Raw genomic sequence first — 27252 nt, forward strand, 5'->3', positions numbered from 1 at the left:
ACATGTAGCACACTTGTTACACATGCAACCACGTTGTCACATATTAACATATATATTATTGCATCATAATACATATCTATGGCAAATACTTGTTCAGATTATTTATTGCTTGTTCACCAACGGTTGAGTCGACACTTGTGCGGTTCGGTAAAACTCCAAATGACTATTTGTGAAATAATCGACACATTTAATTTAAACCCTAATTAAATGTAATGAGGAACGCGTTAACTGAAATGACATAGTTCGTGTGAACTTGAGTTTGAATTTACAGAGTTCGGGTTAACGGAGTTAACCTGAAATTGACGAGTGTCACATCATTCCCTCGTTGAAAGAATTTTAGTGCCGAAAAATTGTGTCATGTCGCGATGGCTACCTGAAAAAGGCAAAAATTTTTCAGTTTGTCACATCATCCCCCTATTGAATGAAATTTGTTATCGAAATTTAATTCATACCTCCTGTGTTATTAGATGGTTTGTCGGCGTTCGTGGTTTTCGGCACTTGGTTAACCCTTTAAAAAGGTGGGGATACTTTTTCATCATTTTATCCTCGCATTCCCACATAAACTCTGGTCCACGTCCCGAGTTCCAACGAACTTTAACGATGGGAATCTTGCTGTGTTTGAGTGTTTTGGTTTCCCAATCCTTGATTTCGACTAGTTCTTTGATAAGCGTAGCTGTTCATCAACTTGCAATTCACCAAAAGGAACTCCTAGTGTTTCGTCCAAAAGGCATTTCTTCAGGACTATTCGAATGGCCCAACGTATCGTGGATTGAGTTTGTGTCTCTTACCAAACGAACTACACCCTTCCAAGGTGAGACTTTAAGTAAAACCTTGTCATTCACTTGGAATTCCAGAGGTTTCCGGCGCTTGTCGGCTTTGCTTTTTTGGCGATCCAGTGCTGCTACCATGCGATTTCGGATTTTGACAATATTTTCTGAAGTTTCAAGTACTAATTCTATGACAGTGATTTGGATCACCCACTTCTGCCCAGCAAAGAGGAGATCGACACATTCGTCCGTAGAACTCTTTAAACGGCGCTGCTTTAATACTGGCATGGTAGCTGTTATTATACGAAAAATATACCAGGGGCAAGTGGTTTCCCAACTCCTTCTGAAATCCAATACGTATGCACGCATCATATCTTCCAAAGTTTTAATGGTGCGCTCACTTTACCCATCCGTTTGAGGATGGTATACTGTGCTCATACGGAGGCGGGTGCCTAGAGCGTTATGTAGTGACTTCCAAAAGTGCGAGGTAAAACGGGGATCTCGATCTGATATGATTGAGACAGGCATTCCGTGTCTAGACACTACTTCATTCATGAAGATGCGAGTCAGTCTTTCCGTCTTGTCTGATTCTCTGGTCACTAGGAAATGTGCAGACTTAGTCAACCGGTCAACGATCACCCAGATGGTATTGCATACCGTTGGTGTTTTGGGTAGTCGAGCGATCAAGTCCATGGAAATGTGTTCCCATATCCACGTTAGGATTTCAAGTTGTTGTAATAGACCATATGGTTTTTGATATTCCACCTTGACTTTTTCATAGGTCAAACATTTGCTCACGTAGGTGGCAATATCGGCTTTCATGTTTGGCACCAGTAAAGTACCTTTAGGTCATGGTACATTTTTTCTGAGCCAGGGTGAATGGAATATCGGGATTTGTGTGCTTCGTCCATCACAAGATTCCTCAAGTCTCCGTAACGAGGGACCCAAATCCGGTTTTCAAAATATCGGGCCCCGTTCGATTTGGTTTCAATTTGCATATCCATGCCCTGCATGAATTCTGATGGGAGGTTTTCGTCTTTCAAAGATTCATGTTGAGCATCACGAATCTGATCAGGAAAGTTGGCATGAATCGTGAGTTGTAATGCTCGCACTCGTCTAGGCTTAAAGGTTTCCTTTCTACTGAGAGTGTCGGCCACTACATTAGCCTTTCCCGGGTGGTATTTTATGGCACAATCAAAATCCTTATGTAGCTAGACCCAACGACGTTGTCGCATGTTCAACTCCTTTTGATCGTAGATATGTTGGAGACTCTTGTGGTCGGTGTAAATGGTAAACTTGGTACCGTACAAGTAGTGTCTCCATATCTTAAGGGCAAACACTACAACTCTGAGTTCCAAGTCATGGGTCGTATAGTTCTTCTCGTGCACCGGTAGTTGTCGAGAGGCATAGGCTATAACTTTCTCAAGTTATATTAGAACGTAGCCGAGATCCTGTATCGATGTATCACAATGTATTATAAAATTTCATGTTACCTTGGTTTGGGCTAGTATAGGCGCACAACAGAGCTTTGTTTTCAAAAGTTGGAAGGAATACTCCTCCGCGTCAACCTAATTGTATTTAGTACCCTTGTGTGTTGGTGCAGTGAGGGGTTGAGCAAATTTTGAAAATCCCTCGATGAAATGTCGGTAGTAGCCAGCCAGTCCTAGGAATTGACGTAACTCAGTTGGAGTCTTAGGTGCTTCCCAGTTTTTGATGCCCTCTACCTTGCCTGGATCAACATGGGTACCACTCTCATTGATCACATTTCTTAAGAAGTGAACCTCGCGAAGCCAAAATTCGCATTTAGAGAGCTTAGCGTCCAATTGTTCCCCCTTTAGTAATTCCAGGATTAACCGTAGGTGTTCTTCATGGTCGGTCTTGTTCTTGGAGTAGACGAGGATATCTTCAATAAAAACAATAACAAATTTGTCTAGATAAGCCTCGCATACTCTATTCATGAGGTCCATGAATAGGGCTAGTGTATTGGTTAAGCCGAAGGGCATAACTAAAATCAGATAGTGACCGTACCGAGTTATGAATGTCGTCTTTGAAATGTCTTCTTCAAGCACTCTTAATTGGTGGTATCCAGATGTCATATCGATCTTCGAGTAGTAAATCGATCCTTGAAGCTGGTCGAACAGATCATTAATTTGGGGTACGTTATAAAATTTCTTGACAGTCACCTTGTTCAGCTCCCGATAGTCGATGAACATGCGGAAAGTCCCGTCTTTCTTTCAGACAAATAGGACAGGAGATCCCCATGGTGATGAGCTGGGACGGATGAAACCTTTATCCAATAAGTCCTGTAACTAAGTGGACAATTCCTGAGGCTCTGCCGATGCGAGCCCGTCTGGGGCTCGTGTTATGGGTGCAGCACCGGGGTTAAGTCGATTTGGAACTCGACTTGTCGAATGGGTGGGAGTCCTGGCAAATGTTCCGGGAAGACTTCCGGGAAATCTCGCACAATCGGTATGTCTTCGATCCCCTTCTCCTCCGCGGGTTTCCCAATAACATGAGCTAAAATTGCCAGATGACCCTTTTGTAAATATTTCTGCACCTTCATGAGGGTGATGATGCTACAAGTCATGCCATTTTTCTTGCCCTGTATGGAGATGGTTTCGCCGGAAGGAGTTGTGATCCGAACTATTTTTTCATTTCATAATACCTCAGCTCTATTCTCGGATAGCCAGTCCATGCCGACAACGACGTCGAAACTACCAAGTGTAAAGGGTATGAGGTCGATAACGAATGTATGACCTGACAGTTTCAGATTGCATCCCGTTAGTACATGTGTTATATATATAGACTTACGACAACTAATTCAACAGGAAACTTAGCCCTAACGGTGTCGGGTTAATGTCTAACAGTTTACTAAAGGCTTTCGACACAAAACTCCTATAAGCTTCGGTGTCAAACAAAATAGAATCAAAACAATCGTTTACATGAAACTTACCGGCAATCACATTTGGGTCGCTGCGGGCCTGGCCCCATCCAATGACGAAGGCTTTACCTCTGGCACCGCCTCCGTTATGGTTGTTGCCTCCATTGCCCTCATTTTGTTTTAGTTTAGGGCAGTCCTTCCTGAAATGACCCTCCTGGCCACACTTAAAGCACCCTTTTGTAGTTACAGACTGTTTAGCAGCGCTCTTACCCGTGAGTTCCCCTCAACTGTCCTTAGCCTGATGACCGAATTTACCGCATTGCTGACATTTGATCCGATCGCATGGGCCAGAATGGTGATAGTTACACTTGTTGTGTCACACCCCAACCTACGGCGGAACATGCCAGGGTGAGACATTGATTGTATCATTGCTTAGAATACACTAAGTGAAATACACGTGTCAATATCTAAATTATTCATTCATATATCAAGTTCAAAAGTAGAAACATCGTTTCATATGAAATACCGTTAAAAATAAATAATAAATAACTTATAACAAAAAGAAAATGTTCTTCATTCATCAAGCAACCTAAGGTCTCATCTAACTTCCAATACTCAATTCATCCAATAAAGCTACCTGCGCCATGCGTGAAAATATATATTTTTCAACAAAAAGTTGGGCAAGTAAACAACAGTTTTGAGTATATATAATAATAAAATGACAATTCCTTGAGATAATTGTAAATCACTACAACTAGTATAACAATAAAAAAAAGTTGTTTTTTCACTCGAATCATTATGATAGCGAGGTAATTCGATGGCCTATGATCATACTAATGAGGATGAAGATGAGGATACCAACCAACATAAAGTAAACACATAGTCATATTTGCACATATCAACTAATCGAGCAATTTCAATTACGCATATAGTGGAATCGTAGTGAAAACAATAATTTAATTGTGAAAGCATAACGCCCCCAAAATTTGTAATGTGGTAAAAAGGGGGATGTGAATTTACTTACCTTAGTGAAAGATAAATGAGGACGAGATAATAAAAGAAAAGGCTAGGATGGAAAACGATCAAGCTTCTCGAGATTCACCGACAAATATTTCTAGATGTTGAGATTCAATATGGTTGTGTGTAACATTAATTTATAACTAGATACATTTTCGTTAATTACAAGGGTTACTAGATACATTTTTGGTATTATTATTATTATTATTATTCGATCTAATATTGTTATACATGTTTGCTTTCATTACATTAAAAAAAAGATATTTAATTCAACAATATATACATGAAGTCGTAAAAGCTAAGACGAAAATGAGTCTTTAAAACGAACATGAGCTATCATTGTATTCATATACATTTATAAAAGGATTTTATGGAGAAAAACAACAAGTCTAGAGGTTCGGTTTACCAAATTAACGTTTATAAACATATATTAAGATAAGAGAAAATATTTACAAATCTTTAAAAAAAATAATATAAACCCGGTCCAGGGGGCTCGAACCCGCGCCTGGACCGGTTGCAGGGTTTTAACAGCTCACACACCAGCCATTGAGCTGGTTATTTGTTTGTTATAGATCTCAGTATGTTTAAATATAACCCGAAGTTCATAAACCCAATTTTTCCATAAACCCTAGAAATTAAAAATGTCCAATTCGTTCAAGGTTTGTTAAAATTGATTTAGGGCTAATATTAATCGCTGGAAAACAAATTGAATGCACATATCAATTACCTTATATGGTAGAGAATTGAGGAAGAATGAAGAACACGATGGTTCGGCTCTGTTTTGATCTCAAACGGGTGTTAGACGACCTTGTATATTGTAATTAGCTTAGGGGTTTGTGTCGCAATGTAGTGAGGGTGGTGTGGACGAGTTTAATTGCAAAATAATCGAGTTTATATAGTGTTTCAGAAACGAGGTCAGCCACGGTTTGATATTAACGAATTAGCTATCAAACCATTATTATTTTCTACAATTAAAACGTCGGTGTGAAGCGTTTTTGGTAAGTAAATGATGTTATGAAATAAATTATGTTTAATATGGCCGAGAATTGAGGAACAAGCAATGGGGGGGGGGGGTTTCTTTGGTGTCGGTGTCTTGAAAGGGAGTAGAGGAGGGAAACAAGTTGAATAATAATTGCAATCATGTCCTTGGTCTTTAAGGTTGGATGCGAAATGGATCAATTGTTAGTTTGGGGGATAGATATTGCATATTGTTTTAAGATGTAATCAATTATAATTAAAAAAATAAAATGTTAAACAAAAACAAACTTTATTGATAAATTACCCGAACCCGAAATTACAGCATTCATTATTTTAGGAAATTTCATCCAGAAATTAGAAATTAAGTCGTAATGAAGAGGTACTGGTACTTGGACTGCATTTGGTCTTTACGTTCCCAAGTGAACTTGGGACCACGTTTAGATTCCCAACGAACTTTGACAAGCGGAATACGACTACGCTTGGTCTCTTTGTCCATATTATCCACGATTTCAACGAGTTTCTCAATAGCACGCATAGATTCATCAATTCGAACTTCATTGAGGGGTATGTGGAGATTCCCCTCGGCTAAGCACTTCTTGAGATTGGAAGCATGAAAAGTTGGATGAACATTGGTGAGCTCATCGGGTAGATCAAGACGATAAGCAACTTTGCTAACCCTTTCGACGATCTCAAACGGTCCAACCAAACGAGGAGATAGTTTATTCCTTTTGCCAAAACGAACTACCCCTTTCCATGGAGATACTTTAAGGAGAACACGATCACCGACATTGAACTCGAGAGGTTTACGGCGCTTATCGGCGTAGCTCTTTAGACGGCTACGAGCGGCAAGATGATTTTGACGAATAAGAGCGATTCGATAGGAAGTCTCTTGAACAAGCTCGGGACCGGTGAGTTGTGATTCACCAACCTTGTTCCAACTAATCGGGGAACGACATTTTCGGACGTAGAGAGCTTTAAAGGGTGCCATGCGAATACTAGTGTAAAAACTATTATTGTAGGAAAACTCTACAAGTGGTAAGTGAGTATCCAAATTTCCACCAAAATCTAGTACGCAAGAGCGGAGCATATCTTCGAGAGTTTGAATTGTTCTCTCGGATTGACCATCGGTTTGCGGGTGATAAGCGGTGCTTAGATCAATACGGGTACCCAAGGCGCTTTGCAACGATCTCCAAAAATGAGAGGTAAACCGACCATCATGATCGGAAATAATGGTCAAAGGCGTTCCATGGTGGCAAATGATGTTTTTGACATAAAGTCGGGCTAATTCGCTTACGGAGGATTTTTCTCGGAACGGTATGAAATTAGCTGACTTGGTCAAACTATCGACAATCACCCAAATACTATCATTGCAGCTTTGAGTAGTGGGGAGTTTGGTAACAAAATCCATGGCTATGTCTTCCCATTTCCAAACGGGGATCGGAGGTTGCTCGAGCAGACCAAACGGATTTTGATGCTCGGCTTTAACCTTAGAGCAAGTGAGGCATTTAGATACATACACCGCAGTATCTTTCTTTATTCCCGGCCACTAAAACATGGTACGAAGATCGGCATACATTTTATCCGCACCGGGATGAATAGAGTATCGTGACGTATGAGCTTCATCAAGGATGAACATGCGAAGATTGTCACGATCGGGAACCCAAAGATGGTCCAAATAATATAGTAAGCCATTACGTTTGGTTTCAAGTGGGAGTTCGGTGCCACACAACATCTCGTCGTGTAAGTTACCCTCGGTGACGGAGACGTGTTGTGCGTCGAAGATGTGGTATTGGAGGTTAGATTGGATGGTGACACAATGGAGCAACACAGATTTAACATGATTCTTACGACTAAGAGCATCAACCACGACATTCGCTTTCCCGGGGTGGTAGCGAATTTCGCAATCATAATCGCTTAACAATTCGGCCCATCGTCTTTGTGTATATTGAGGACCTTTTGGTCGAAAATGTGTTATAAACTTTTATTGTCGGTGAAGACCAAACATTTCGTGCCGTAAAGGTATTGTCTCCAAATTTTCAAGGCAAACACGACCACACCAAGTTCGTGGTCATGCGTTGTTTAATTTTTCTCGTGTACCTTGAGTTGACGCGAAGCGTAAGCAATGACCTTGTCTCGTTGCATAAGAACACAACCAAGACCTTCAATAGAAGCGTCACTAAAGACAACAAAATCGTCGTTGCCCTCAGGAAGAGCAAGGATTGGAGCATTGAAAAGCATGTCCTTAAGAGTTTGAAACACTTTCTCTTGATTGGAACCCCATTCGTAAACTTTCCCTTTGTGGGTCAGTGCGGTAAGGGGTGAAGCAATCTTCGAAAAGTTGCGAATAAAACGACGGTAATATCCCGCTAAACCAAGAAATGAACGAACCTCCGTTGGAGAGGACGGGGTCGCATAATTTTAAACAGCCTCAATTTTAGCGGGATCAACGTGAATACCCTTGTCGTTAACGATGTGGCCCAAGAATTGAACTTGCTTTAGCCAAAATTCGCATTTGGAGAACTTAGCATAAAGTTGTTCTTTTCGTAACAAGTAGAGAATGGCGTGCAAATGGTCTTTGTGCTCGGTCTCAGATTTAGAGTATATCAAGATATCACAAACCAAAAGGCATAACTCGGAATTCAAAGTGGCCATAACGAGTACGGAAGGCGGTCTTGGGTATGTCAACTTCGTGGACACGGAGTTGGTGATAACCCGAACGGAGATCAATCTTAGAGAAATATGCGGCTTTTTGGAGTTGATCGAAAAGATCATCAATACGCGGAAGGATATAACGATTCTTGATTGTAAGCTTGTTGAGCTCACGATAATCGATACACATACGAAGAGTACCGTATTTCTATTTAACAAACAAGATGACTGCGCCCCATCTAGACGAACTCGGGCGGATAAAACCCTTTTCCGTGGGTTCTTGGATTTGGTTAGAGAGTTCTTGCATCTCGGAAGGTGCAAGACGGTAAGGTGCTTTGGCTATGGGATATGCTACGGGTACAAGATCAATACGGAATTCCACTTGACGAACGGGAGGATGCCCGGAAACGTCATCGAGAAAGACTTCGTGGATGTCGCGGACAATCGAGATGTCGGAAAGTTTCTTTTCTCAATTGGATTTTGTGGTGACATGGGCTAAAAAGGAGACATACTTCTTACGTAAGTAACGTTGGGCTTCAAGGCATGACAGAGGTATAGCTTTGAGAATGGTCCTTCACCCCGAACGTTTAGAATCACGCCTCCATCGATAGGGATACGAATGAGTTTCTCGAAACATAAAATTTCGGCTCGGTGGAGAGAGAGCCAATCCATACCATTGATAACGTCGAAGCTTCTCATTTGCATAGGGATAAGTTCGATAGAGAATTTTTGCCTATTGAGAGTAATCGTGCAATTTCTAATGACGGAGTCAATAGTGATCGAACTACCATTTGCTATATCTACCGTGAAGGGCTTAGATAATATACTACGGGGAACATCAAGTATGTATTCAAAATCAGAGGAAATAAAGCTTCTATCGGCTCCCGAATCAAATAATACCGAAGCATGGTGCTTATTAACTAGGAACGTACCGTTCACCACATCATTTGAGTTTCGGGCTTGATGAGCATTGATGGTGAAAGCTTGGCCTTGAGTTCTTTGTGGTGCTTGGATTTGAGAAGTTGAACTTGAGGGGTTGGAGCTTGATAGGCTTGCATGACCATGGGTTGAGCTTGAAGGGGTGGAGGAGCCATGAGTTGGGGTACTTGAGGTTGATAAGCTTTCACTTGATAGGCTTGGGAGGTGTAGTAAGGTTGTGGTGCTACATAGGCTTGTGAACTTGGGCGAGTCGAGGACACGCATTGCGAAGGTGATTTGGGTCACCACAATTGTAGCAAGCCCTGGAGGGGTTAATGGTTGGACCACGTGGGATGGCTCGGTTGGGTTGGTTTGTTGGTGCGGACCGCAATGGAGCGGCTTGCACACGAGGTGCTTCTCGACAATATTGGGTGAGGTGGCCGAATCGGTGGCAATTGATGCACACCCGACAAGTGGCTTGGGTCGGGTGTTGGCATTGGCAAGTGTTGCAATACGGGTGTATGCCGGTGTAAGACTTTTTGTTTGGAGGGGCTTGTTGGGCTTGTGATTGGGCTAAAACATAATTTTTGGAGTTGGGTTTTCTCTTGTTGTTCCGGTAGTGATATGAGTTATTGTGGTTGTTATTCTTGGAGGATTCGGGCTTAGACTCTTTAGTGGGCTCAGGTGTAGTCTTATTGGGCTTCTTAGAATTCTTCCGCGTCAAGGTCCCAGCCTTAACGTGGTTCTCGGTGAGGGTACCGGCTAGGGTGATGGAATCATGGAGGGTTTGGGTGTCACGACTTAGAACAGAGTCTTGGATTTGCATAGGCAAACCCGAGATGTACTTAGCGATTGCCCGTTCAAGGGGAGTGACCATGTGGGGAATGAGAAGGCTCAGTTCATGTAACGATCGTTGTAGACGGTGTCATTACCAATTTCTTGTTTCAAGTTCCAAAACTCTTCTTCCAACTTCCGAAGCTCATGTTTCGGGTAAAACTTCTTGAGCATGAGTTTTTTGAGGTCATCACATGGCAAGGCCATGGCAACCTCAGCGCCAAGTGTGCGCTTCTCATCGTTCGACCAATTGAGGGCATTCTTCTTAAACATATCGAGGCGTAAGTGGTTTTCTTGTCCTCGGGACATTCACAATGGAGGAATATGCTCTCCATTTTCTTCGAACCATTGGAGGAGAACGGTAGCACCATCGATACCGAGGTATTAGAGCGGGTTTGCACTCTTGAATTGTTTGAGAGGGTAAGCATTTGGGTTAGGAGTTGCGGATGATGAAGAAGCATTCACAGTTTGCAACTGAGAGATGATCGTTGGGAGGTCTTCCACAATGCCTTTAGCAATGCGGGAAGACATGCTGCGGCCAGAGTTTCCAGTGCGACGGCCACGGTTGATGAGGCGAGAAGACAAATTGTAGGGGTAAAAGGTGTAAAATACGTAAGACTCGGGTGAATGTTGCAAGTATAATTAGTTAACGATATATAGTAATTGTGCATTGAAGTTGAGATTTTGATTGAGGTTGAAAATTTCATTACTTACGAGACTTGATTATATAACGTTCTATCATCTTAACATTTTGAAAAAAAAAATAGATAACAACATAACTTGAATCAAAACACATGGATTCATTTGTCGGTTAAGGCTTCATGAACCACCATGGGTCCTTCCAACAAATAAAAAATATCGAACACCAAATTAACAAAAACAATCGAAAATCGAATTTGAGGAGGGTGTTGAGGTATATGGTTGAAGTAGTTCGGGAACCACCCCATTGAACATACTTCATCCATTCGATCAACAAAACACAATACGGAAAAACCGAGTTTAGCCATGAAATCACTGTGAATTCGGTTATAAATTTAAGGATGTGATCGTCACATAACCACGTTGATACAATGAGGGTAGTAGATTCGGGTACGTTTGGTGTGATATGCTTTGGCCTAATAAGTTCCATACCCTTACCTAACACTTTAGGAAAGCAACCAGGTCTCGCGGTTGATTGAGATTTATGCACATTGCACTTCCTTAGGCTCGCATGCCTTGGTGTCAAGGGTTCGGTAAACGAGTGCGTCCCTCTTCCAGATACTACATATCCATCCCACGAATCGTCCTCAAGGAGAGGGGAGCAAAAATGTGGGATTTCCTATCGATTTTCCCGATAAAAAAATCGTCCTAGAGTTTGAAAAAAAAAATTTTGGAGTGTGAGGCTTAGCCTCGGATTAAGTGTGTGCTGTTTGTGTACAATTGTATATGATGTACAATATAAATATGCTAAGCTATGTACAAAATTTAAACAAGTAGGGTGCACGTATAGGAACACGTATAGGGACCCTAAGTATGCTACTAGGTCGTTACCTCAAACCACCTATCTTATAGCCTTCGGCTCTGATACCAATCTGTCACACCCCAACCTACGGCGGAAGATGCCGGGGCGAGACATTGATTGTATCATAGCTCAGAAGACACTAAGTGAAATACACGTGTCAATATCTAAATTATTCATTCATATATCAAGTTCAAAAGCACAAACATCGTTTCAAATGAAATACCATTACAAATCAACAATAAATAACTTATAACAAAAAGAAAATGCTCTTCATTCATCAAGCAACCTAAGGTTTCATCTAACTTCCAATACTCGATTCATCCAATAAAGATATCTGCGCCATGCGTGAAAATATATATTTTGTCAACATGAAGTTGGGCAAGTAAACCACAGTTTTGAGTATATATAATAATAAAATGACAATTCCATCCGATAATTGTAAATCACTACAAGTAGTATAACAATAAATAAAAGTTGTCTTTTCACTCGAATCATTTTGATAACGAGGTAATTCTACGGCGTATGATCATAATAATGAGGATGAGGATGAGGATGAGGGTACCAACCAACATAAAGTTAACACATAGTCACATTTTCACATATCAACTAATCGAGCAATTTCAATTACACATATAGTGGATTCGTAGTGAAATCAATAATTTAATTGTGAACGCATAACGCCCCCAAAATTTGTAAAACGGTAAAAAGGGGGATGTTAATTTACTTACCTTTAATGAAAGATAAACGAGAACGAGATAATAAAAGAAAAGGCTAGGATGGAAAAGGATCAAGTTTCTCGAGGTTCACCGACTAATATTCCTAGTCGTTGATGATAACAAGAATTAGATAAAATCATAGAGAAATACTAAGATTTATGACGGGTTTTGAGATTCGATACGGTTGTGTGTAACATTAATTTATTACTAGATACATTTTCGTTAATTACAAGGGTTAGTATTATATCTATTAATGTTGTTGTTGTTGTTATTATTATTATTATTATTATCATTATTATTTGATCTAATATTATTTATACATGTTTGCTTTCTTTACATTAAAAAAAGATATTTAATTCAACAATATATACATGAAGTCATAAAAGCTAAGACGAAAACGAGTCTCTAAAACGAACACGAGCTATCATTATATTCATATACGTTAATAAAAGGATTTTATGGAGAATAACAAGTCTAAAGGTTCGGTTTACCAAATTAACGTTTACAAACATAAATTAAGATAAAAGAAAACGTTTACAAACCCGCGCCTGGACCAGTTCCAGGGTTTAAACTGCTCACACACCAGCCATTGAGCTGGTGTGTTTGTTTGTTATAGATCTCAGTATCTTTAAATATAACCCAAAGTTCAGAAACCCAATCTTTCCATAAACCCTAGAAATTAAAAATGTCCAATTCATTCAAGGTTTGTTAAAATTGATTTAGGGATAATATTAATCTCTAGAAAATGAACTGAATGCACATATCAATTATCTTATATGGTAGTGAATTGAGGAAAAATGAAAAACACGATGGTTCGGCTCTGTTTTGATCTCAAATGGGTATTAGACGACCTTGTATATTGTAATTAGCTTAGGGTTTTGTGTCGCAATGTAGTGAGGGTGGTCTGGATGAGTTTAATTGCAAAATAATCGAGTTTATATAGTGTTTCATAGATAAGGTCAGCCGCGGTTTGTTATTAACGAATTAGCTGTCAAACCATTATTGTTTTCTAAAATTAAAACGTCGATGTGAAGCGTTTTTGGTGACTAAATGATATTATGAAATAATTTTTGTTTAATATGGCCGAGAATTGAGGAACAAGAAAAGTGAGGGGGGGGGGTCTTTGTTGTCGGTGTCTTGAAAAGGAGAGGAGGAGGGAAACAAGTTGAATAATAATTGCAATCATGTCCTTGGTCTTTAAGGTTGGATGCGAAATGGATCAATTGTTAGTTTGGGGAATAGATATTGCATATTGTTCAAAGATGTAATCAATTATAATTAAAAAAATAAAATGTTAAACCAAAACAAACTTTATTGATAAATTACCCAAACCTGAACCCGGGTCGGTTAATGATTACAAACAGAAAGGAAGCAGAAAAATCCAAAATGTTACACGTTGCACTTTGTTGTTGCTCCCCTCTCCGCCACCATTTTTGTTATTGAAACCCTGATTATTGAAGTTCCTGGTTGGTTCGGGTTTACGATGGTGTTGTGGCGGTAGAGGGTTCAATGATGAGGATCTCATATTGTGAAACTTCCTTTTTCCATTCCCAGAGTTGATATTGTTGTTGTTACCTTATCAAGGGTTTTAGAGGTGGAACCTCTAGGGATAACACACCTTGGGCCACTGCTTGATCCGTCAGCTTGTGGGCTATTCGAATTGCCTGCTGTATGGTGTTCGGTTTGGAGAACGTCACCATACCCTGAATTTGGGGCACTAAACCATCAATGTACATCTCAATTCTTTTACTCGGTGGCTCTATCATCCACGGGCACATCACCGCCAATTCATGAGAATGGGTGGTGTAGGCTTAAATTCCAGAGCCCACCATCTTCAAGGCCCAAAATTCTGATTCCAGCTTCAAGATCTCCTCTCTAGGACAATACTCTTCCTTCATCATGTTCTTAAATACGTCACAGTTCATTGCATTAGCCAAATCCAATCCAAGTATCTACACATCGGAATTCCACCAGGTGAGGGCTGAATCCTCCAGTATGCCAGTAGGAAACTTGACTCTGTTGGCTGCTGGGCAATTGCACATTTCAAAGGCTGACTCAGCTTTTTCAGTCCAACACAGGAATCCTATGGCTCCCTCAGTGCCCTTAAACCAGTTGGGTTTACAATCCAGTAAATTCTTGAATGTACAGACTGCTGGACCTCCAGCTTGATTTTAAACATGTGCAGCGAGAGCTGCCGTTGCATGGTCGTTCAGTAAGTCTTGGAGTTCAGCTGCGGTTATGTTGATGTTATCGCGACCACGCCCAGCGTTTCTTTCGGCCATTTTTTTAAAATCACAGCATACAATGTTAGACATGAACACACAGATTCATATACAATGCACCATACATGTAATAAAAAGGTAGGAAAGGAAGGAAAGAAAAGAAATATGATTTCCACACATCGCAACACAACAATATAATAATCCAAATAATAATTCTTTATTAAAACCACTGTATTCTCTACAAATTATTTAAAAGCAATCCTTAAAAGCATAGAAATTATAAGTTGGATGGAGACAACCCCTCCGCCTAGGTGTTATCATCCTAAGATGTAGTCGTCTGAAGACACGTCCGAGTGTGCATCCTCCGTAGCCGGCTCTTCCTCTAGATACTCTTCATGGTCTTCTTCAGGATCCTCTGTTGGTTCCTCCTCCGGTTCTTCTGTGTTCAGAGCAATTTGTGCCTCTAGTGTTGCGTAACGAGCGAGAGCTACCGCTACATTGCCTCTTGCATCTCCAATTTCTTCCTTCAAGTCTAAGATTCTGATTGCATCTTGAGTACTAGTCTTATGAGATGGATATGGGCATCTTGAGTTTCATTCATTGCGTCAGTAAGGTATGAAATTCTCTTCCTTTCCTCCGCTCTATCCCCTAGCAACCCAGTATACTTCACCCTCGTTTAGTGCATGATGTTAACTTCACGATCCATACAGGAGAAGAAAGCTGTGAAAACGCGCTCCATCGGAAGGGTTAGGGGTGGTAGTGTGTGGAAGGACATAGGACAGCTAGAGATAGGTAGTGGGGGAACTTCCTAACGGTAAACATACTGCTCGGTCAAACCTGGGTACCAACTCCAGTTATCGTTGCTCTATTGTGCGACAAGTGGGTAGTCCCTTTTTAGTGTGGGGGCTACTAATGTTGGGCCCGCTCAAGATGGTGATGGTTTGGAAATCTGCGGTTCCTTTCCTGAGCGTGGGACACCTTGTTAAATGATGATGATGATGGTGTTGACATCCCTACGGAATAGGTCATGTATGGTTTATCTGTCTATGAGTGAAAGAGGAAAAAGAAATAAAGAGAAGGAATAATTAAATATATATATATATATATATATATATATATATATATATATATATATTGAGTAAGATCATAACTAATTGATCCTTACGGTTGTAGTCTAGTATGAATGCAATCCTAGTTCGCTATAATCAATGACTCTGATACCAATCTGTCACACCCACAAAATCCACTAACGGAATTTTAACGTTAGAGAGTGTGAACTGACAGGATCGTAGTCATTGGTTATAGCAAACATCATTACTAAATTTTTAAAAACAAACAAAACATTAAGTCTGAAAAAAATGCGGAAACGCAAACAGTAATGTAAATTGTTGTGTCACCACAGGACGACTTAAAGCAATAGTTGGTATGATAAAGTTTGAAAGCAATCTAAGACATATGAGAATTGTGCATGCATGTCCTAAACCGTGCGCCCGCCTCGGCTACCTGAGATAAACTTTCTAAAAGTGTCAACACAAGGTTGGTGAGTTCGCAGGTTTAAATAAAATAATCGTTGCATTTTAACGTTACCAGATTGAGTTATTCAAATATATATAAATAGGTAGCTAACCTATCAAGCATGTATTACTAAGTGTTCGACACAGAGCCTAACTGATTATAGGTTTGCCTTGCCACCATGTCAACCACGACCATGGTAATGTGTTAGCTAAGATTACACCCACTCGACTTACAATCGAGTTTATAGTCGGGTGGGGTTTGAAAAACCATGTTGTACTAGTTGGTTTTTGAAGGACTTAGTTGGTTTGTTGGTTTGTGACCCACTATTATCCAATATTAACTGGTTCGATTGTTTCTGAAGGACTTAGTTGGTTTGTTGCCACTTAGTCATGCAAGTGATATATACATAATAAACAAAATCTATAGTTTGGAGTATATTATCTCCCCTAATAAAATGTTAAAAGGCAAAAGGGGCCGTGAAACTCACTATTTGCGAAGTTACTGAAGTCCGAGAAAAAGAATGCATAATGGAAATCCTCACTAGTGCTCTAAAACAAAAATTAGAGTTCTAAGTGATTTTAACCATGAGAGAGTCTGTAGACTCGACACATAAAAGTTATGAATGAGGTGTGTTCATGTTACATTTGTGAAACAAGTGCGACTCAACAACATGTTGGTGATAAGTTACTTGTGTGATCAAGTATGGCATTTAATGTCACTATGATATATTTTCAGTATATCAATTACAAGGGCATATATGTCAAACACAGCTAAAAGATTGATCAAACAATCAGGCTTTTCACATTCCAACAAGGATTCAGTAGCTAAGTTTCCGAGGCAGAATTTAGCACACCAAGAAGACTCTATTTCACTATTCATAACATGTAGATCAATCACCAACATTTTATCACAGAAGAACACGTATGTTAGGTTTCGGGAAGTATTTTTATTATATTTTTAGCATATACAGTTTTATCACAAGAATTAAATCAACACAGTAGGTACATAGCAGTCTGTATCAAGCGCAACAAAAATTTCTTGACTAGTCCCATTACATGGTTAATCCAATTAATTCTAGGCCAATATGGTTAGATTTCAAACTCAATTTATTAATTTCCAGAGGTGGAATCAATTCAGCTGGTCTTGTCGTTTGTGATATATGCTATTAACAAATAATTATATAAAAAGGCTTCCGAATCAGAACTGCACAACTATTTATAAATTCATAAAAAGTAACTTCCACGTGTCCAAAAATTTCAAAATTGGATTCCCTGGAAACTAGACTCGACATACTACATCAGGGAGTTAATAACCACTTAAAATAATGTTATTAACACCAACTTACAGTCAAATATAGGCGGATTTTCAGTCCAATCAGAATGTTGTTTTCATCTAAATTCAATACTAAACAAGTTTTCCTACCACAATCCGTGCATAAACCTTACTAGACACATAATAAATCAAACATGCTCTTCAATTTCACTTTTCATGCATATCTAGGGCTTACATAAAATTCCAATTTCGAGCAAACATGCAATTAACAATCAATTACTCCCTCCGCCCCATTATATGTGTCATAGTTTGATTTTTCAAGTCATTGTTATTTAACTTTGACAAATAATATTTTTGTTTATGGTATATAAACTTGATGTAAAATATATGAATGGATTGGGTTTTAAATGTATTTTACATTGATTTAATTTTCATCAAGTATTATATGAGACTTACAAAAATATTTACGGTCAAGGTTGCAAAAGAAAGACTTGAAAAAGTAAAACTAGGACACTTATAATGGGACGGAGGGAGTACAAGATAACTAGTAATCAATTCACTTGTATTTATCAACAAGTGCACAAATAAACCCTAACTCATCACCATTCATCAATTTTGTGATTTAGGGTTTTGATTAACATGATTAAATGATGCAATTGAATCAATAGAAAGTCTAGAGAGGATGTCAATCACCTAATTAGCACCTTGGATCCTTCAATCTCACTTGAAAACAACTTGTATGTATGTGTGTGTGTCTGTGTGTGCGGACGTGATTGGAAAAGGTTGCGGGTGGGCAGCCGTGGAAAGGGGTCGGGTGGGATTAGGGTTGGGAAAATAAGTTGTTTATATATTAACATGTTACAATTTACACCCTAATCTTCTAGTTAACTTAATTCTAGAACAATTTCGTTTATTTCATCCATGATATAACGCTAACTAGTCCCTCTATTACTAATTCATAAAGTACTTCTCCTTTTGTTAAATAGTATTAATCATTAGTCGGAGATGTACGTAATCACCAAAATAAAATGTAGCACACTTGTTACACATGCAAGCACGCAGTCACATATAAGCATATATTATTGCATCATAATATGTATTTATGCCAAATACTTGTTCAGATTAATTATTGTTTGTTCATCAACGGTTTAAGTTGACTCGTGTGCGGTTCGGTAAAACTTAAAATGTATATTTGTGTAATAATCGACACATTTAATTTAAACCCTAATTAAATGCAATGAGGAACGCGTTAACTGAAATGACATAGTTCGTGTGAACTTGAGTATGAATTAACAGAGTTCGGGTTAACGGAGTTAACCTGAAATTGATGAGTGTCACACTGAAACTTCCAAGAAGTTAGCTGTTAAAGAAGAATTGAATAGACTGATGGATGAGATTGAAAATTTTCCAAGCGAGTCTGAGGAGGAAAGAAGGAGAAGAAAAAAAGGAAAGGCCATAGTTGAAACTGATGAAGAAACTCCTATTGATATACATGATAAGGGTGATAATGATGATGATATTGATGATGAAGATGTACTTGCTAAACAGGCTGCCAAAAGGCAAGCTGATATTATACAATAAACACTTGAAAGGGAAAGAATTGCTTAGTCTAAGACTGCAGAAGAGTTTGGTGAGCAGGAAACTTTAATAGAACAAGCTCACATTGCTCAAACTCTAAACCAAGAAGGTGAAGTGGAACAGGAAGTGATTGAAGTGTTGATTAAAATGAAGCAAGCTGAAGAGGTGGATAACAACTTAGCACTTTTACTGAGCGTGTTCAGTAAACTACAACACTAACCTCAACCTGAATCTCCAACCACTACTGAACCTACTGTTGATTATTCACTTAAGTAGATAGTGCCTGATGAGGCTGGAGAATCGTTAACAAAGATTGCATCGTAGAAATGGGTGAAACAGGTTGAAGAGGATATTGAAAACAATCCTCTTGATGAGCGAAGTTATGATGAGGAACCTAAGGGTAAATTTGGAAAGATTTTTGAAAGAAAAAGGAGCAAGTCTGATAAGAAGAGTGATAATGAAGAAGAACCTAAGAAAAGAAGGAGTGATGAGGCTGATATGCATCAAAGGTATATTGTTGAAAGTCTAATTGATGCTTATGTTGATGCTATCAATTTACAATGTCTTATGCTCGAATTTGAACCAGATCATAATGAACCAAGGATAGAAGCACTGGATGATTCAACTGAAAAAGATGATGATACTGAAGTTATTGACAATGCAGATGATGATGATGACAATGACAATGATGGTGATGATAATGCTGTTGAGAAAACTGCTGATGCTGAAACTATTATCTCCCCACAAGTTGAAATGACTGATGTATAGAGGGAGAACATACAGCAGAGCTTGGATAAGGAAAGAAGGAAAAATCCTTTGGTTGTTAGCCTGATGAGGCGTGGGTACGGATTGAAGCTTTGGCTCCTTCATCTGATGAGGAGTTGCAAAGACTAGTGGATAAAGAAGCTTATGAAATTAAGAAGAGGATGGAAAAGAAGAAAAGCGATTCTTTGAGATACAGGAACTATTTAAGATTGCATGGATTGCCCGATAAGGACTTGAGTACGATGAGTTTCGATGCCCTGGAAGAACACTATAACATGAATAGGGAAATGGTGAATAAGGAGGAACAAGAAAAACTGGCAAGCTAGGCAAAGCAAACTAAAATAGATTGACGAGTTAATGAAGAGATAGGAGGAAAGTGTAAGTACTTGATTGAAAGAGGGATGTCATTCGAATTGGTGAATAGCCTGTCAAAAGAAAAGGTTGAATCACATTTCGGGAAACTGTCTATGAAAGATGAACCAGTGAAAGCTGCTAAAATACCAAGACTAATGACATTGGCTGAAAATAATAAAAGCTGAAAAAAAAGAAATAGGAGGATGAACAATTGGTTCTGCTTGACAGATTGATGACTACTAGGGGAGATTGAGTGAGATTCAAGGTATGAGTAGAAATGAAAAACTAAATTTTTACCTTATGGAACTTGAAAATGGTGATCAAGAGATAGCTCAAGCTTCAAAAACTGCTAAAGTCCCTATCATTGTACAAGTAAAACCTGAACCAGTTGAAAATAGAGATCCATGGGATGATGAAGAAAGGATCAAAACACTAAAAGGGATAATGTTGAGCAAAGGGATTAATGAGAATATGTTTGATCTGCTAGGAAAAGCTCAGTTGAAGCAGTTGTTCTATGAACAAAAGGAGGAATGGGAAAAACTTGAATTAAAATAGAGGAATCCCAGGAACTTTGAACCTGGACCAAGTTCTTTGAGGTTTGTACCTGCTAGTCAGCTTGGTGATGAGAAAATTTTGAACATGACTGAAAGGGTAGCAATAGAAGGGGTGAAAACTTTCTGCATCTGATGGTTGTGCCTCTGGAGATGGTGATCTCCATGTATATGAAGAGATTTGGGGAGTTGAGGGCCACCAAACCCAAAAAGGCTATTCCATCCAGACCCTCAGCTTCAAGAGCACAAATTTAACATCAAGAACAGCTTCACAAAGACAAGAGAGGCCACCAACTCATGTGGGCTTGCCCAAGAAAATGTTCTATGATTCGGTGGCTCAAACTCTGAAGGTAGTGATGAAGAGCGGAGAATTGAAGGAGATAATTTTTAAAGATGAATTTGTTGTTTTCAATAAAGAATAATAAGAAGAGATGGCAAGTCTGGAATTATATGAATATCACAACAGAAATAGACTTGCAGATAGGCAACAGAATGAGCTGCCCAAACATCTGAAAAATGAAGCATGGATGGGATTCAACTTGTTGAAAAAGAAGAAAAAGTGGAGATTATTAGAGTATGAGAAGACCAAGAGGGCCATGAGGATAAGGAATATAAGGGATGCTGAATTAAGCTACATCTCAAGGGTAAAGAATAGAGGTCCTTTGGCAAATAGGATGGTATGTATAAGTATGAGGAGGCAAATGACAAGGTCGAACCATGAAGTCCAGAGAAATGGTAGGATTGCTCACATTGATTATCAAGAACATGAAGAATCCTACATTCTCAGAAACTCTGATGGACTTGCCTTGGGCATCATAAAAAATGATGAAGATATGACATTCCTTCATAATGAGGATCTGAAAGATACAATGAACTGAACACTCCCTTTCAATCATCCTCATCCACTTTTCATTTTCAAGGAAAGAGTAGGATTTGTGAAAGTGGAAAGTAGACAAGCAACCTCTAGCTCCAGAAGATGAAGACTATGTTTCTAGCTTACGCTTTGATTTGTAATGTCCATTTGTAGGTTCCTGGACGGATCGTACACGGGATGTCGCTATCTGCGCAGGTGCGGAATCCCTGCGTAGGTAGATACGAGTGTAGAATACGTATAAAATAAACACACGAGCAATAACCGAAACACGTTATATTGATAACCCGAACACGTGACACAAGGTCACTATTACAGACTCTGACTTGTAAACACGTAACTCTCGAACTAATCAACTGAAACGAACCCTAACCAACCTCACGAACTCTCCTCAACTGTTACGGTGAACAGTATATATAAACACGACAACTTCGCCTCAGGCGAAGTTGTCCATAACTTCGCTTGTTCAACAAGTTCGCCTGAGCGAACTTGTTAACAACTTCGCTTGTTCAACAAGTTCGCCTAAGCGAACTTGTTGACAACTTCGCTCGTTACATAAACATAAACATAATCAAAAACATAATTACATTACAGACTCGATTACAAACGTTAGACTATGAACTACTGACATACATGTACCAACAGACTCCCCCTTGGCAGTAGCTTCATATCTTGATCTTCAAAGCTTGAGTCTTGTAATCTTGTATCTTTACGCGTGCGCTCCTTCTCTAACACATACCGACACTACCCTTTGATATTTCCTTGCTTGATCCTTCCAAGCAGGAATGTAGAAGATCTTCTTTTCGTTGAGCATCTTCAGATCAGCATGCGATAGATTAACAAGTTGCATCGGGTCGTAAACCCTAAGCACTTCTTGTTCATCCTCATCTTCCATTACCGCCTCCGCTGTTTCACAATCCACGAACCACCATTTTAGGTCTTTGAGCACGTCCTTGGGCATAAGATTCATCGGTACTTCTTTAAGGCACCGGATCGGTTTATACTTCATAACCATCCAAGGCTTTCCATCAGCTCTCAAACCTCTATCCTTGTCTTCGACAAGTTTCCCCTTTTGTGGTTTCAGCAGCTCAAACTTCTTCTCCTTAATGCTCTCTTTCCATACGATCTTTCCGATAACTCTAGCCATGTTATTGTCACTTCGATTTTTCAACCCCAATCTGGCTAAGTCTTTAACCTCACATTCAGGCAGTGTGTTTAATGATCTCAAAGTTCTCCTGAAGTACTGAATCCCGTCATATCTTTTGATCACGAAGAGCCGCAGCTGCTCATCATATATCCAGCAGATAATACCTTTCTTTGCTTCAGCGTATCCCTTAATATTGTAACTCTTTTTGAACATTTTAGGGACCGCCGGTTTCTTCGTCTTTACGAACCATTGAGCACAACCTTCCTTCCAATTCGGCTGCTCTTCCCATTCAGTATCTTCCACAACTGTCTCATCACCCATATCGGGTATCTCAACCTCTGGAATCTCGTGTTCAATATCTTCATCTACTATCTCCCCTTCTTCTATCACATTTTCAACAATAATTTGCTCACCGATCTTCTCAATCTCATCACTCGGCAGCACATCTTCTTCAAGCATAAAATCATCATCATCATCTAGCTCTTTCAACGCGTCGATTACATCATCAACATCATCATCATCATCAATATCTACCACATCATCACCAGCTGCGCTTGTAGACTCCCCCTCAGCTGTGGAAGTACCAAGAGCTATAGAAGTTCTTGGCAGCTCACCACCTGCACCTTCCGGTGCATTGGGATCATCGTCATGATCTTCTCTCCGTTTTGTCCTCAACTCATCTCCCCTACAGCTCATCTCCCCCTGAGATGCCAAGAACGCTTTCATAGCGTCTATGATCTTCCCATGCTCGACCAGGAGGGAGGCCTGTAGTTGGTTTGCTTCCACCAGGCTTTGAATAGTCTTGGACTGCTCAGCTACGATCCGCTCTAGTGAAGCTATCCTTTCGGAGTCTGAAGTAGGCGTTGGAGTTGGCGGGACATCAGCAGCAGAAGTGACCGCAGGTGGTACACTTGGTAACCCTGCAGTAGTAGTGACTGTAGACTCAACAAATCGTGCTACTACCACCGATGGAGTAAGCGATTGAGGTGGTAGAGACACAATTGTTGGAGTCGACGTCTGGACGGCAGTAACCTGTGCTGTAGATGGAATAAGAGACATACCAGACAAGGCAGGTGGAGCAAAACGTACCAGCCTTGAAGTTTCTCCAGCTCCCGAACCCATACCTGTCCGTTCTCTTCTTGAACGTCTGGGCACTAGCTGAACTGCTTCTTCTTCATCATCTTCCTCGTCATCGTCGTCAACCGTTCTCATCCTCTTCCCAATCGTTCTCTCCCTAGACACCATCAATCGTCTAGCTTCAGCAAATGTCTCATCAAGATCGGAGTCAGCTACCGAAGTAACTGCTCTAGTAACATCCATGGCCTGAGAACCCGAGACATCCATATCAAACAATCCTTGGCCGCTAAAAGCAGCATCAAGGTCGACGTCTTCAGCAGTAGGCACAGCAGGCGCAGCTGATACAGCATGAGGTGCTGCCGCCTGTTGTGGTCTTGGGTCTCTGAACTCGTCCCCACCAGCAGGAACATACTCCGGGTTGACAAGATACCCGAACAGTGGAGTATGCCTGGGACGCAGCTCAGGCTTGCTTCGTATGCTAGAAGTTCGACACTGAGCAAAGATACGCTTCGTCACACATTCAACGTATCTAATAGGGCGTCTCTGAGGTAGCAACGGAGCCACATGATTGAGAATCATTTGTAAGAATCGAGGATACATAATAAATCGCTCACGCGCCACAGCCCTCCTCTGACGATCAATCTCGTAAAATATCAGCTGACTAAATGAATATCTTCTGTTGTAAGTCAGGGCAGTCATGGCAGACTGCATCGTCGCGCCCATTCCATCAGTTCCTGCCTTCCTCCCAGACATGCACACGATCAAGACGTGCATTAGGAAGCGCCACTGATCTAACAAAAATCCTTTTCTCCTCTGCGTGTCCCCCAACGGACCTGAATAACCCATCCTGAGATATGCCCCATCACGAAAAGGAGGGACGAACTCCGTTGGGTCATCCCTCGTTTCTTCTCCAAACTGCAAAGCCAACCGTATATCTTCTGAAGAGAACTGCACAACATGACCATTTATGGTTGCTCGCATCACCGGGGGCTCAACCCGGCAATCATACTCCACCGACTGCCAAAAGTCTTCAATGTTAGGTAGTGAAATAGGCAGGGTATTCGTGATCGCATGGAAGATCCTTGAGCGCAGGAGAAATGTGATTATTTCCCTGTAGTCCTCCACGCCACTTGCGTCTGGGTCTAACATGATGTACTGGTTATGCGCTGGAAAGAACTGTCTTTGATCATTACCGTCATCACCACCAGCACCGCCAACAGCAGCCATATCTGCACTAAACGAACCAAGTTAGATAACTGTTAAGCAACTCACAAGTTCGCGTTATACCATGAGCGAAGTTGTGATTAAAACTGTATAGGCGAACTTAAAGGTGAGGCGAAGTTGGGAACAACTTCGCTTCATCTGTAAGTTCGTCTAAATAACTGTTAAACAAATTGATTTAGGCGAAGTTGAAGATAACTTCGACTTATCACAACATCGCCTAAGGCGAAGATAAGTGTTAGGCGAAATTAAGCTTCAGGCGAAGTTGTGGATAACTTCGCCTTAGGCGAAATTAAGCCCCAGGCGAAGTTGTGGATAACTTCGCCTAAACCCTAACTTCGCCTGAACTTAATCGGCGACTGTTAGGATTCCAACACCGGAAATCCGGTGTTTTCGGCTAAGTTCGACGATCAAGGACATCAATACACATGATATTAAGGATGTGAAGTTGAAAAGGATCTCCATACACACGTTAACACAAGTTTTTAAGATTTCGGTTTTGAAGGTCTGACGACCCGAGGTCTCGAACCGGGTAAAAACGATCAAGAACGAACAAGTTTGTGAGAGATATCGACAACACATACCCTCAATGATAATAGAAACTAGAAGCAAAGATCGAAAACGGAGATAAACACAAGTTCGCCGGAAAATCAAGTTCGCTGATATTATAATGAAGTTTACTGTTAAAAAATCACCTTATATAGGGTCAGAGTTGGTCAGGCGAAGTTAAGGATAACTTCGCCTAGGCGAAGTTAAGCACAAGTTCGCCTGATTCAACAACTTCGCCTATATTTTCAGAATCAACCCTTTAAGTTTGAACATTTTGCAATTAACATTTGAAAGTTTCATAAAGAGTTAAACAAAAATGATCAAGTCTAAGTAACCAGATATAAAAAAATACAACTACAAAAATAGAAAAACTTATAAAAATTTAACAAAATAAGGGATCAAATTTCAGTCTAGTCAGGGACCACTATGTTTTTAGAAAAGATCCTAACAGGAATCACACTCACTACGTGACTGTCATATAGATCCGTGTTTAGCCGTATTAGGACATAGAGAAACAGGTTGTAAGCATGTAAATAACTTAAATGGTTTTCATCGTTTCTGTGATACGGATTAAGGTTCAATTTAGCTCAAAATTTAAGTGGGCAACAACTCAGAGATAATGAAGCCTTCTATCTATTCTCAAAGCGTATTTGGCTATACCCAAGTCACCCCGAATTGACTTCGACCCATAGTGTCTGATTAACTTGTAGATACTCGTTGTCTGCTTCCCGTTCTCTTCTTACTCCAGAATTGAGAAGTCTTGATTGTTACAATAACTAATAAGTACTTAAAACTTTTTTTTTTTTTTTTTTATCCACACATACTTATAGACTTCGGAGTACTAAACCACTGCAAGTCCCGAATCTGGATCACTGCAATGTCTTGAAATGCTTTCTTCAAGGGAATCAGAACACTTACGGGCTCGTGTATGACTGGGTAGTCGCTTTTCTGCCTATCATTCGGAAAGAAATGCATGAAGACATTCAAAACTCTTAAGGAGTTTCCACGTAAAATCGAGTAATTTAAGTTAATATCACATACACTTTTACGCACCATAAAAAATTACCATGACATACAATGACTGTCCTAAAGTCTTTTAAGCCTAATAACTTCACTAGTTAAGCACAAAAAGTTAGTATATATATCATTTTCCAAGGTTGGATCAATTTTCTGTTAAACATAGCAAAGAACTTCTTTACGAAGTATTAGACTTGAAAAGTAATTTCATTTCCCATAAAAATTGACTTCAGTCACCCCGATCACGTCAAAGTCTTTAGGTAAACGGCAATCCTGAAGATCCAATGGATCAACTGGACCGACCACATACAAGTATGTGTCCTTCTAACTATGTATGACCGACTAATTTTCAGCGACAGAAAGAAAACACATCATAATTGCCCCGGTCACTTTCACTCATCTTGTTAATGGCGACCCTCATTCTCTAAGTAGACACGAGGACCAAAACATATCCAAGGATATGTCCATCAAACTGAGGTAACCGACTAATTTTAAGCAATAGTGATGTTTTTTTTTTTTTTTTTTTTTTTTTTTTTAAGTAATCACAAAAACATGGTTACTCAGGATTGATCATCCCGTTCAGCTCATTTAGGTTTTGAAATCTGGATTTATCAAACGCTTTTGTAAATAAATCAGCGAAATTTTCCAGCGTATCGACCTTTTCGACCTTGATCAGTTTCTTCTCAGCACAATCCCGTATGAAGTGATGACGAATGTCAATATGTTTAGTTTTACTATGCTTCACGGGATTGTTAATTACTGAGATGGCAGCAGTGTTATCAATTAAAATAGGAGTGAGTAAGAAATTCTGACCATAGTCGCGCAATTGTTGCTGAATCCACAAAACCTGAG

This window comes from Bidens hawaiensis, unplaced genomic scaffold, assembly GCF_021521415.1.
Source record: "Bidens hawaiensis isolate Kalapana, Puna unplaced genomic scaffold, B.hawaiensis_p1.1 tig00001035_1, whole genome shotgun sequence".
NCBI lineage: Eukaryota > Viridiplantae > Streptophyta > Magnoliopsida > Asterales > Asteraceae > Bidens > Bidens hawaiensis.